Source organism: Erpetoichthys calabaricus, chromosome 4 (genome assembly GCF_900747795.2).
Source record: "Erpetoichthys calabaricus chromosome 4, fErpCal1.3, whole genome shotgun sequence".
NCBI lineage: Eukaryota > Metazoa > Chordata > Cladistia > Polypteriformes > Polypteridae > Erpetoichthys > Erpetoichthys calabaricus.
Window position 1 is genome coordinate 54,855,689 of NC_041397.2, and position 13,436 is coordinate 54,869,124.

The following is a 13,436-nucleotide window of genomic DNA, read 5'->3' on the forward strand; positions in this document are numbered from 1 at the left end:
CGGGTCCTTCAGACATGGGGGCACCCCCTGGCGGAGACCACGGGCCCCTACAGGTTTGGGCTTCCAAGCCCTGCACCCGTGGCCCCTAAAGGAACCAGGGCGGTCGCCATCTCGTGGTCTGGAGGAGGCATGAGCCCTCCTCCTGTCCTCCTGGGCATCCCGGCTGGGCACCACCCCCAGCCGCGTGCCACAACAGTCTGCTGCTCACTTCCACAGCCATGAAGATGTCATTCTCACACTTCTGATTGTTTTATCGATTGGGGCTCCTGATTCAGATTACTTACTTAAACACAGTAGAATATTCTACAGGTTCACACACTTTTTTAGTACAACATCTGCAAATGTTGGATAAATGTGTTAAACAAGAAATACTTTTTTTTTTTTTTTTTTTTGATATTTTTATTTTATTAATTTTCATTGTAATCATTCCATACAAACAGATCAATTTATAACCCAACAAATTTGAAAACAAATCAAACCCCACCCCTGAGAAGGAGAGCTTAGCTAAAGGAAAATTTCTTTAAGCTTTTTAATAAGGCAACATTAGACAAAAGAAGGGGAGAAGTAAATATCTATATAAATAAGAGATGGAGAAGGGAGTTAAATGCAATAATAGTTAATTCTCTTATTCTAAAATAATATTGATTAAATCCTGCCAAGTTTTGAAAAAATTTTGTACAGATCCTCTAACTGAAAATTTGATTTTTTCCAATTTCAAATAATATAAAACATCAGTTTCCCACTGACTTATAAGAGGAGAATTAGGATTCTTCCAATTTAACAAAATAAGTCTGCGTGCCAAGAGTGTAGTGAATGCAATCACCGTTTGCTTGTCCTTCTCCAATTCAAGTCCATCTGGAAGGACACCAAACACAGCTGTTAGTGGGTTAGGAGGGATTGTGATACTAAGGCTGTCTGAGAGGCACTTAAAAATTTTTGTCCAAAATGATGTTAGTTTGGTGCAGGCCCAGAACATGTGACCCAGTGAGGCAGGAGCTTGGTTGCAGCGCTCGCAGGTTGGATCCTGGCCTGGAAACATTTTGGACAGTTTTAAGCGAGACAGATGAGCTCGATATATAATTTTTAGTTGAATAATTCTATGCTTTGCGCATATAGAACTCGAGTGAATTCTCTGCTTTGCTACCTTCCACTCCTTTTCTGATATATTGATTAAGAGATCTTCTTCCCAATGTCCTCTTGGATCTTTGAAAGGTAGGGACTCTAATAAGATTTTATATATTGCGGAAATAGTGTTTGTTTCCTCGGAATTGAGCAGTATTTTTTCCAGCATTGTGGAGGGTGCAAGGTGGGGGAAATCGGGCAATTTCTGTTTAACAAAATTTCTAATTTGAAGATAGTAAAAGAAATGTGTAGCTGGGAGGTTAAATTTTGAACGTAATTGTTCAAAAGATGTAAATATGTTGTCTATATAAAGATCTCTGAGCATTTTAATCCCAAAACTTTTCCAGGTATTAAAAACTGGATATACTTGCGAAGGTTGAAAGAAATACTTTTTGTGTGTTAATTGTTGAATTACATTCATTTATCTATTACTAGCCATCCTTCGCAGCTCCGCCTGCATTAAAGTGAAACAGGACTCTGAGGAGGGCCCTGCCCGGCTTTTCACTCCTAACATCATGCTTCTCCCTCCCCTCGGCCTACAGCCTCTGTCTTGGATTAGTGCGAATATATCACTCTAGCAAGCGAACTCTGATTCATAGCGCGATGAGAGAAGTCACAAAATCAACAGGAAAGTTCAAGCAAATCATAGGAAAAAACCTGATCTAGATCCATTAAGTAGTTCTCTCGTTCACTAGCTAAGTGGAGGTAAGGAATGCCGCAAGGCTGGTGCAATGAGTGAGAAGGGCCCCTCCCACCTCCCCTCAGTCCGCTGCGTGTTTCTCGGATTTCTGCAAATAAATCGTTACTGCAAGTGAACTATGATACTTAGTGCGATGAGAGAAGTCGCAAAATCAACCGGAATGTTCAAGCAAATTATAGAAAAAAAAAAGATCTAAATCCATTAAGTAGTTCTCTCGTGAAAAGTGGACAGACATACAGACAGACAGACAGACATTGGATTTTATATATAGAGAGATTAGGTCTTTGGCAAATACTGGATTACATTTCTCCATTTTCTATGGACAATGCAAGATCAACACAGAAATGATCAGGTCAGTAATCAAATGTAGTTGCATGGAATTGTAAGACTTCAACATTAACCATTGTACCTGTATACTATACTGTTTCAGAAAAATTGTATAGAAAGTTTTTCAGATTAGATTTCAGTTATTCAGTATGGTTTTTCAGAAGGCTATCATAGACATCAGAAATTAGTGGATGATAAATTCTGTATTGCTTTTCATGACACTGTGTTCGTTAAAACTGGTTAAGATTAAATGCTCCATGCAACATTTACAGAATAAACCAACACACTGTCCCTATAAAAATCATAAGTTGTATATTCAGCCTGACTAGTGGAAAATATAGTTACACGAGTCCAATCACTTTCTGACTGGATGGACAAACTGCACACCAGGGCTATGGTTACACATCATTTAACAGCAGGTTCTGTTCAGGCGAAAGGGCAAATACTTAACTGTTGAAGGGTGCATTTAAAATCAGGAGTGCAAAACAAGTTGGTGATATCAGTTAGCAGCAAGTCGCGAAAGAACCCTGAACTTAAGTGTCTGGAAGGTATGGCATCAAATAGCTTTGGGTCACTCCAAATGGCATTTAACTTACTTGGTTGAACCCGATCTTCTAAAGCTCTCAGCTGGCCTATTTAAGACTAAAGTCATTGTCACCAGTATTCTCTAACTCCTGTGTTGATTTTATTTCTTCCTGTGGCTGTCTGAATCACCCATGTCAAACTGCTCTCAGTTATCATGCCATCTTTTCCACTGCAGCAGGTTGTGTTTCACAGAAGTCAAGCACTTCCTCACCGTCAATTCTTAGATATACTTTTTCCAGACAGCTGTCAAGTTTTTGTAATGGAGAACACAGGTCACCAGACCCCAAATATCAATCACACCTCTGGGAGGTTTCCTTACTTACTGTCTTCACTTCAGCTGCTGTCTGACTTTCAGAAAATGTTTAAACTGTATTATCTAGGAATGATAATACTTTCACATTTTTTTCTCTCTATCAGGAAGGTAAATATTTATATAAATTTATGTTACATTCATACATCATATATACTGTATGTACTGTATATGTGTCTGTGTGTGTGTCTATATATATATATACGTATACTGTTTATATATATATATATATACACACACATATATACAGTATACTGTGTATGCAAAGACTAATACAGCCACACCAAAGGAACATTTTCTTTATTTTTAATAAATGTGAGCAGCACAACGTAATGTTTAACTATATTAACAATGAACCCTGAAGAAACAGAATAACATTAAACCAGGCTGTAAAGAATATATTTTCTATCTTTTCTATACAGTACACCATGTAGCCTGTTTTCTGTGTACATCCTTTCATAGCAACAGTCAGATGCTGAGAGGTGATCAGATGGTGTGACTTCATCAGAAGAAAGACAGCATTGCTGTCAGCATGTCCAATGGAAAGCCTCTACACTTTATGAAAGTAATGTATTTTCATATATTGTATCAATATGACATTAAAAATGAAAGCAAGACAGATTATAATTGTGTTTTATGGTTACTTTTATCAAATAACGTTGCATTGACAGTGTGGCGGGAGGCCAGAACTCTTGCCCGGCCGGGACGCCCAGAGAGTGGAAGCACCGGGGGAGACAGTATTTTTGGGACAGTTTCTCCCCTAGGCTGACAGAGGGCAGCCTCCCTGTTTTCCAGCAGGGCCACGGGTCATGAGCATGGGAGCTCAACCCTGTTGGAACCCGTGGCCACCACCAGGGGGTGCATGGACCTTTCCAGGGCCTTATTTCCCAGAAGAGTGGCTGGAAGAAGCTTGTTAGGCACCTGGAGTCCTTCCAGATGCCCTTTAAAAAGGGGCCAGTCCCACCATTCAGAAGCCAGAGTTGGGAGGAGGAAGACTAAGCTTGCTGAAGGAGGAGTGGAAGAGAAAGAAGGACTGAGAGAAAAGAAAGAGTGAGAGACAAAGAGAGAAGGAAAAGAAAGTAAAGAAAGTGTGTTTGTACTTGTTGGGACACTGTAAATGAATCACGTGTCTGTCTGTGATCCGGGCAGGAATGTTCACAACATAGACTTTGAGAGGATCGAGTTTGGCTTATTTGGCATTTCTAATAAAGAAAAATGTGATTATATTAAAAACAGATAATTTAATATTACCTTTAATGACTGTAAAGGACTGGCAAATGCAATCCTGGATAGCGGTATGGGCCAACAGGACTTATAAAGAGAAACCCTTCACATCAAGCACATCTACAGGCCCATGTGGGCACTCAATCAGGAAGTGTGTATGCTCTGTCTTTGCAGATGTTGTTCCAAAACTGGACATACCAAGGGCACCAAAGTGAGGGTGACATGCGCCTAAGGGCTGGTGAAAGGCTACAAAACCTCTTGAGATCAGCAGGTGGCAAAGGAAGTAGGTGAGTTTTATAACAGGGCCTTACTGAGGAAGAGCAGGATATGAAAAGTTCAGGGATGCAGTGTTGAAGCACTATTACTTGGAAGCCAGGCAAATAGATGTATGGCCTCCACTCTGTTGCGATTTAGCTTTATTCTTTAATTTGTCTTCATCTTATTGATTAACACTTTCCCTTTCTTTAAGGTATTTAAACACTCAGCAGTAGTTTTTAGTGTAATGTTTTTAGATTTCTGTTGACATTTTGAATTTTTTTTAATGATGTTTCATATTTACCATTTGTTTTGACATTTTGTAATTTCGTCATTATGGTGTGGCTCAGTTGCTATGGATCTGGTCATGTGGGTAACGACCTCGACACCAATTATAAAGAACAGTTAAAAGGGTTAATTTTTTTTGCCCATTTTCTGCAGTATCTTTTTGACCTTCATTATTGCTTAGTGTTTTTGGCTGCTCTGAAAGCGAGGCCTGATTTCCTGATTATTATTCTAGCATATTTTCTGACTACATCTTATTTCCTGTCTCTGCTTTTCCAAGACGGCACAAACCGTCAAGCCCTGTGGATAAAACAGGTTGTTTATTTTTTTCTTTTGCTTCTGTACTTGTTTTCCCTATTTTCATCAATCCCTGATTGATGAATAAATCATTATTTTGTTATATTTTGGATTTCTGCTACTTTTATTCGAAGTGTAAGTTTATACAGAAGAACAAATATCTAAAACCACAAAAGCACTGATGTCAACTATAGTTGTAAAAGTGATGTCACTCACTGCAGACATAATCTTGAATGGTCACATAGATTTATGGAAATCTCCTGTGGCCCATTTGCCTAAAGGTCTTTCATTTTTGCTGCTATGTGTTTACAGTAAAGCAGTGACCTGAATTTGCAACTCTTTTTATTAATTTATTAGTAGGGGGCTTTTCCCCCTGCTTGCTTTGCTTGCCAACCCCCGGGCCAGCGCTACACACTAGCCTCTTTGCTGTTCTGCTACTCACGTATGGGGATGCGGATGTACAATTTAAACAAATTTTAATTTTCATTTGAAGTGATACATTTGCATCAATGCAACGTATAACTGTCTGTGATTGAATTTCATTTCTTTCTCTCTACTAAATAAAATTACTTTTTCGAATGTTTGGCTCTGAGATTTGTTAATTGTCTTTAAAAAAGCTATTCTAACAGAAAACTGTTAACGTTTTAATACAAATGGCATATCAAGATCTCCTTTGGTGTCTAATGTTATCCCCTGAAGATGTACTACATTACCAGAACGGACAGTGTTAACAGCTGTAGATATAATATTGCAATAATATTGTTGTTTTCATCTTCCGCATGATCACCACCAATTGTTTCAGCATAGACTATTGATACGCATTTAACCATTTTGCTGTGTTACCGATCGACATTTTTGGCGTAAATTCATTTGACTTCATCGCTAGGATTGCCCGTGTACTCATTTCTTCTGTTGATATCCCTTCATGATGAAATTCTTCAATAAGATTTTGACATAATACATCTTCTTTAATTGGGAACTTAAAGAGAGGAAAATGTTAACATTTATAAGAGCTGAGAGCACAGGAAGTGTGTCTGACAAAAGCATTCACAAGACTGAGAGTTGAGAGGAACGTGGTCGTGTTTGAAAATGGTTGATAAGAGGGCATGACTTGAAACAATCTCATGGCAATAGTCTTGTCTCGCGGGACTTGAAAAAATCTTTTCCAAAAAGTCTTGTCACGTCGAAAGATTTCTTTATATAATAGAGAGATTTTTCAAACCCACTTAATGTGACTGTATAATACTGAGGTTTTGTCTTGTAGCCTCTGGGCTTGTTAAACTGTAAATGCCATAACAAATCATTAATAAGATTATTCAGTCTCTAAGCAACTTAAGTATTCATATAGATGTAAAGCTCACCATCTAAGAAGTTTTGATTTAATGCATAGAACAACAGTAAATACACCTGGGTCACATATTTTTTTAACTGATAATATCTGAAATGGCATTTTATTGTGACATCTTCATAGAGGCAGTGTCCGAGGTTCAAATCCCATTCCCAGTTGTTATTCATGTAGAGTTTGCACATTCTACCTGTGTCTGAAAATGTTTTCCCCCAGATTCTCTGTTTATTCTCTGACAGCTGTAAGATGTGTGAATGGGTATCCTGTCGAGTGCTGAACTAGTGTCCTGTCCTGTTGAGTTATTTGCTGTACAGTGACAACTGGAATTGGATTAAGCAAGTTTGAGAATATTATTTTATGTTAACAATTGGAACACAAAACAAATACATGCTAGATTTTTGTTACCTAATTTTTAATTCTTTACCAAGTGTCGAGTCAGAAACTTTATGTACAGTAATGGAAATAAATCAAGCACATACTATAGGATTGGCTGGTCCATTTACAGCTCACAGTATGCCAGTCACTATGATCATACAGTAAAAAAACAACATGTATGAAACCTATCAAAATAAACTGCCATGTCTTATTTTTTTATTTTTAATTTTCTAATTGTAGCTTGTCATTTAAGCCATAAAGCAGTTTTTTTTGTATCTTCACAACAGTAAAGCTAGCTCTCCAACTAGCTGTCCATGCTCAACCAAATAACAAATGTTCTAACATGTCTTCTCCATTATAAGATTATTAAGACTGGGAAGCAGTTAATCACTCACTAAGGGATAAAGCTGGCCAGGTAAGAAGACTCAGTGGTCTCTTTATTGGGTGTATGGAAAATCAATACATTTACAGTAACAGGACAAGATTTGCTTCAGACTTATTCACTCTTAGGGTTGTCTACAGAGATGGCAAAGTGACTGCAGTCTTGGACTTGAGGCCACAACGCTGCCAGCTCAATCCCCATGAATGAATTCCCATGTGGCCCAGAAAGAGTAAATTAATCCATTTGTGCTCCTAAAAATACATATGTATTTTATAGACTCAGGCTTGTAAGCATTGGAATGGTGCCCAAATAAATAAAATATTTTATGACTTATATACCATTCATTAAGCCATATAGAGTTGCATGAAACAAATCTCAATCATCTAACTTCTTATACTTAAATTATGTAGAGTGGTGCATAAGCACATCCTGGACATTTTCTTGCTTTTTTTCAGCACTTCATTAATGTTCAAAGGTGGCACAAGGTTTATCCCTAGTGCCTCATTTCTTCAGGAACCCAGGTTCAAGTCCTCACTCTCTGTGTTGTCTTAGCATTTACATGGGGATTTTCTGTTTTCCTCCCATTTCCCAAAGATAAGCAGTTCAGCTTAACTGATCACAATAAATTTGCCTGGTGGGACAGCATAGATAGATAGATAGATAGATAGATAGATAGATAGATAGATAGATAGATAGATAGATAGATAGATAGATAGATAGATAGATAGATAGATAGATAGATAGATAGATAGATAGATAGATAGATAGATAGATAGATAGATAGATAGATAGATAGACTTTATTTGTCCCATATTGCAAAACTAAAATGAATCCCAAGAATATTTCCTGCATTGTAGCCAGTTGCGTTAAAGGAGAATACTACTGAGAATACTTTTATTCCTACTGAGAAGTAGGAATAAAAAGATTATAAGAAGTATATCATTTGTATTTAGAGGTGTCTTCCCCATTCACAGTTAGATGGCACCTCATAGATCTGGCATGCTGAGTTTATACTATGCATCTCGTTATTTTCTGTGTGATATTATTATGTTCTCTTTGTGACTTTCTACATTTTCCTCCAGGTCTTCTGGTTTTCCTTTCACATACCCAAGATGCACATCTTAGGCGAACTGGTAAATGTTTTATTGGCTCCTGCCTTACACCCCATACTTCCAGGGATTGACTGTATCCCTTCATGGCCCTGAATTGAATTAAGCAGGTTTGGAAGTATAAAATTATGCTTCTGGTTACATTTAACTTTTGCCATTAACATATAACATAAAAGAAATTAGATTAAGAAAATCAAAGTCTCATAGATTCTGCAAATCTTCAACATAGTCTACCATTTGGTTTAACTTTGAAACTATTTAATGTATTACACTAGTTAGAGGAAAGGTCAACTTGGTTAAGGTCAAATATGCCCCAGGGGATTGCTGACACAGCCAGCATAAAAGATGAATTTGACAAAGGTGGGGGAGTTGGGGTCCGGGCCTTAACATATCGGAATAATAAGAAGTGAAGAAAATAACACCCCATTGCAGATCCCTGGCGGCCTGTGCAGGATTATGGACATCGCCAAGGGTTTTTACAAGGGATCAAAGGATCAGAGAGGCTCCTAGTGGACTTTTCTTGGAAACCCTTACGACTAAAGGCCTTGTTTAACTGATCTTCCCTAGAATATATTTTAATTTTCTGTCATTGTTCAATTGCCATGTACATATAAATATGTTCACTGACATTTTATGATTTACATAATGAACTTTAGAATGTCACTAATTTAATTTTTTTTCCATAAATCTACAGCTGGAGCACTGGCTCATTCACGATTATGCAATAAGTCAGAGGTGGAGTGGAGATTGAACCAATATCCTGGTGGTTTCCAGTCCAAACTATTTGCCTCAAAGCTATACTACTTTTCTGAACAATGTGAAGGAAATGAAATATGTAGTGAACTTCAATTTTGAGATGTTTTTCATACCTATATTTCCCTAAGTATTGACTTGGGCTTTCTCATTTCCTCGTAATCTGGTAACAGTAGTATTATGTCACTCTGTCACATGTGCAGAACACATTGTCAGCATATGGCACAGTAAATGCATGCCTCCTTCCTTGAAGGAAGAATTTCCTGAACAAAACAACACAGACATTAGTTTTCATCAATACTGCAGTCTGGAAAAAGAACATAAAGATGTACTTAAAGATATTTGCTGAGATGCAATGCTGCTAAGAAGATTCCAGGGGCAAAGGGTGGTATAAGGTGGGGGGGGGGGGATAAAGAGAGCTCTTATTTATGCCAGTGTGGAAACACAAAGTCCACTAGAGTTTATTGCAACTTACATTTACTTTGTGGTCCCTGGAATAGACAATAGCACTGGCAAAGCAGAAAGTTGTATGATGTTGTGGGTCAGCTCCACGCTACTGGTCCCTTCCTGAAACCTCTTGAATCTGCCACCGCCTGTAACATAATCAAGGGGTGAGCCAGGTAAATGAGGACACATACACATAGCAAGGGGAAGTTGCACAAAGTGCTAAAATGTTTTTATTAAAACAACCAAACAAAACAGTGTCCAAATAAATAGTGCAGTGCTTCCATCCTTAATCTATTCATATAAAAGGCAAAGCCCTTACTGATTCATCACTAATTCTCCCACTTTCCGTATAGGTGGAATGCTGAAATTTTGCGTGCTCGTTCCTTGCAGTGTACTTACAAAAGTTAGGTATGTTTCATGTCCTATTGCAACACCCAAGGGGGGAAACAGGTGTACCCCCTAAACTGTATATATAGATAGGGGAACCCCTCCTCACTATTTCCAGTATATGTAGGAAGCCCAAATTTCCCATGCTCATCATTTATACTGTACTTACAAACATTAAGTATGTTTCATTTCGCGCTGTGCCCTGTAACGAACTTTCAAAAATAACGTCTTCTTTTTGGCGGTTCTCACCATTATTCCATAAGGAACTTTCGTAACTGACCTCTCCTTTTGGAGATTTCAGTCCTTATTTCCATTAACAGACAATTTATTTCATGGCAGAGATGCACAAAGGTCACCCCTAGTCCCCCTTCCTTTTTCCACACGGCCACTGTCCACACACCTGCCACGTGGTTGGCTCCCTGCCTATATATATTAACGACATCCCATGCTCATGTGCCTCCACACTCGCTTCCTTACTTTCCTCAGCTGTTCGTCGTGCTCCAGACTCTAAAAAAGGTTGGCATTGACTTGACACAAGATTTCTTCTCACATAGCCAACTGTACGTTGCATGCTTAAGAGTATCTTTCCCATAGAAATAAATTAGAAACCAAGAAAGTGTCAGAGCTAAGAAATGAAATTACTAGAATAGATGAAGAACAAGCCAGGCGTCCAAGTGAAGCTCTTCACAGGAAAAGGCAGGCCCTGCATACAGAACTTAACATCTTAACAACTAAAGAAACTGAACAACTTATTTATAAGTCTAGACAGCATTACTATGAACACGGAGAAAAAGCTAATAAGCTTTTAGCTCAACAAATTCATAAACAAGAAGTTCACAATGCAATACCAGTAATCACCAACAAGAATGGAGAAGAAATCATCGACCATAATAAAATAATGCACACATTTAGAGATTACTATAAGTCTTTATATTCCACTGAGCCCAAAGAAGACAACACGCAATCTAATGCATTTCTGGATAATTCACAAATACCACAAATAGATGCTTTAAGTGCTGAGGAACTAGATAAACCTCTAACGCTAACAGAATTACTAGACGCTATAAAGTCACTACAAAGCGGGAAATCATCAGGCCCTGATGGTTACCCCGTAGAGTTTTATAAGAAATTCTCCACTCAGCTAGCTCCACTCTTATTGGTAACATTTACAGAAGCTAAAGACCACCAAATACTACCTCAAACATTTCGACAAGCATTAATCACCGTCTTTCCTAAACAAAATAAGGACTTGTTACAATGTGCATCATATAGACCAATTTCACTCCTGAATAATGATGTTAAGATACTCTCAAAAATCTTAGCTAGAAGGATGGAGAAAGTGCTGCCCTCGGTAATATCACAAGATCAAACTGGATTTATTAAAGGCCGACATCTATCTTCAAATCTCCGACGCTTGTTTAATGTTATATATTCACCAGCAAAATCAAACACCCCAGAGATATTACTATCATTAGACGCAGAAAAGGCATTTGACATGATCGAATGGAATTACCTTTTCACTGCATTGGAGAAATTTGGGTTTGGCCCGAATATTTGTGCTTGGATTAAACTACTGTATACCAGTCCAGAAGCTTCAGTTTGTATTAATAAAATTTGCTCAGACTACTTTAAACTAGAACGTGGTACCAGACAAGGATGTCCCTTGTCGCCACTGTTGTTTGCAATCGCTATTGAACCACTGGCGGTTCACTGCCGAAATTCTCATCAGATAAAGGGGATTGTCAGAGAAGGACTGGAACAGAAAATTTCTCTATATGCAGATGATATGGTCTTATATATATCGGACCCAGAAAACACTGTCCCTGCTGTTTTAACAGCACTAACAGAATTTCAAAAGATATCTGGTCTTAGAATTAATCTGAATAAAAGTATACTCTTTCCAGTGAACTCACAAGCATATAATATTAAATTAGACACCCTACCTTTTACCATAGCAGATCAGTTTAAATACCTAGGGGTAAATATCACAAGTAAACATAAAGCTCTTTATCAACAAAATTTTGGCGTCTGTATGGAAAAAATTAAGCAAGACTTGCATAGATGGTCAACCCTTCATCTCACTCTAGCCGGAAGAATTAACATTGTTAAGATGAATATCCTTCCTAAACTTCTCTTTTTATTTCAAAACATTTCAATATATATCAATAAATCGTTTTTTAAACAGTTAGATTCAATAATAACCTCATTCATTTGGAACTCAAAACACCCACGTATCCGAAGAGCGACCCTACAAAGACCTCAGGCAGAAGGTGGCATGGCTTTACCTAATTTTCAGTTTTATTACTGGGCAGCAAACATACAAGCCATAAAAACCTGGACACAAATAAATGCACATACACAGGCTTGGTCTGCAATAGAAGTAAAATCCTGTAGTACTTCTTTATATTCCCTGCTCTGCTCTCCAATAAATGAAAGTTATCGCAAATATACTAATAACCCAATTGTGCTTTACTCACTCAGAATATGGAACCAAATTAGGAAGCATTTTAAGATGGAAAATCTTTTATCAGTGGCACCTCTGCAAGGGAACCACCTCTTTCAACCTTCGCAAGTATATCCAGTTTTTAATACCTGGAAAAGTTTTGGGATTAAAATGCTCAGAGATCTTTATATAGACAACATATTTACATCTTTTGAACAATTACGTTCAAAATTTAACCTCCCAGCTACACATTTCTTTTACTATCTTCAAATTAGAAATTTTGTTAAACAGAAATTGCCCGATTTCCCCCACCTTGCACCCTCCACAATGCTGGAAAAAATACTGCTCAATTCCGAGGAAACAAACACTATTTCCGCAATATATAAAATCTTATTAGAGTCCCTACCTTTCAAAGATCCAAGAGGACATTGGGAAGAAGATCTCTTAATCAATATATCAGAAAAGGAGTGGAAGGTAGCAAAGCAGAGAATTCACTCGAGTTCTATATGCGCAAAGCATAGAATTATTCAACTAAAAATTATATATCGAGCTCATCTGTCTCGCTTAAAACTGTCCAAAATGTTTCCAGGCCAGGATCCAACCTGCGAGCGCTGCAACCAAGCTCCTGCCTCACTGGGTCACATGTTCTGGGCCTGCACCAAACTAACATCATTTTGGACAAAAATTTTTAAGTGCCTCTCAGACAGCCTTAGTATCACAATCCCTCCTAACCCACTAACAGCTGTGTTTGGTGTCCTTCCAGATGGACTTGAATTGGAGAAGGACAAGCAAACGGTGATTGCATTCACTACACTCTTGGCACGCAGACTTATTTTGTTAAATTGGAAGAATCCTAATTCTCCTCTTATAAGTCAGTGGGAAACTGATGTTTTATATTATTTGAAATTGGAAAAAATCAAATTTTCAGTTAGAGGATCTGTACAAAATTTTTTCAAAACTTGGCAGGATTTAATCAATATTATTTTAGAATAAGAGAATTAACTATTATTGCATTTAACTCCCTTCTCCATCTCTTATTTATATAGATATTTACTTCTCCCCTTCTTTTGTCTAATGTTGCCTTATTAAA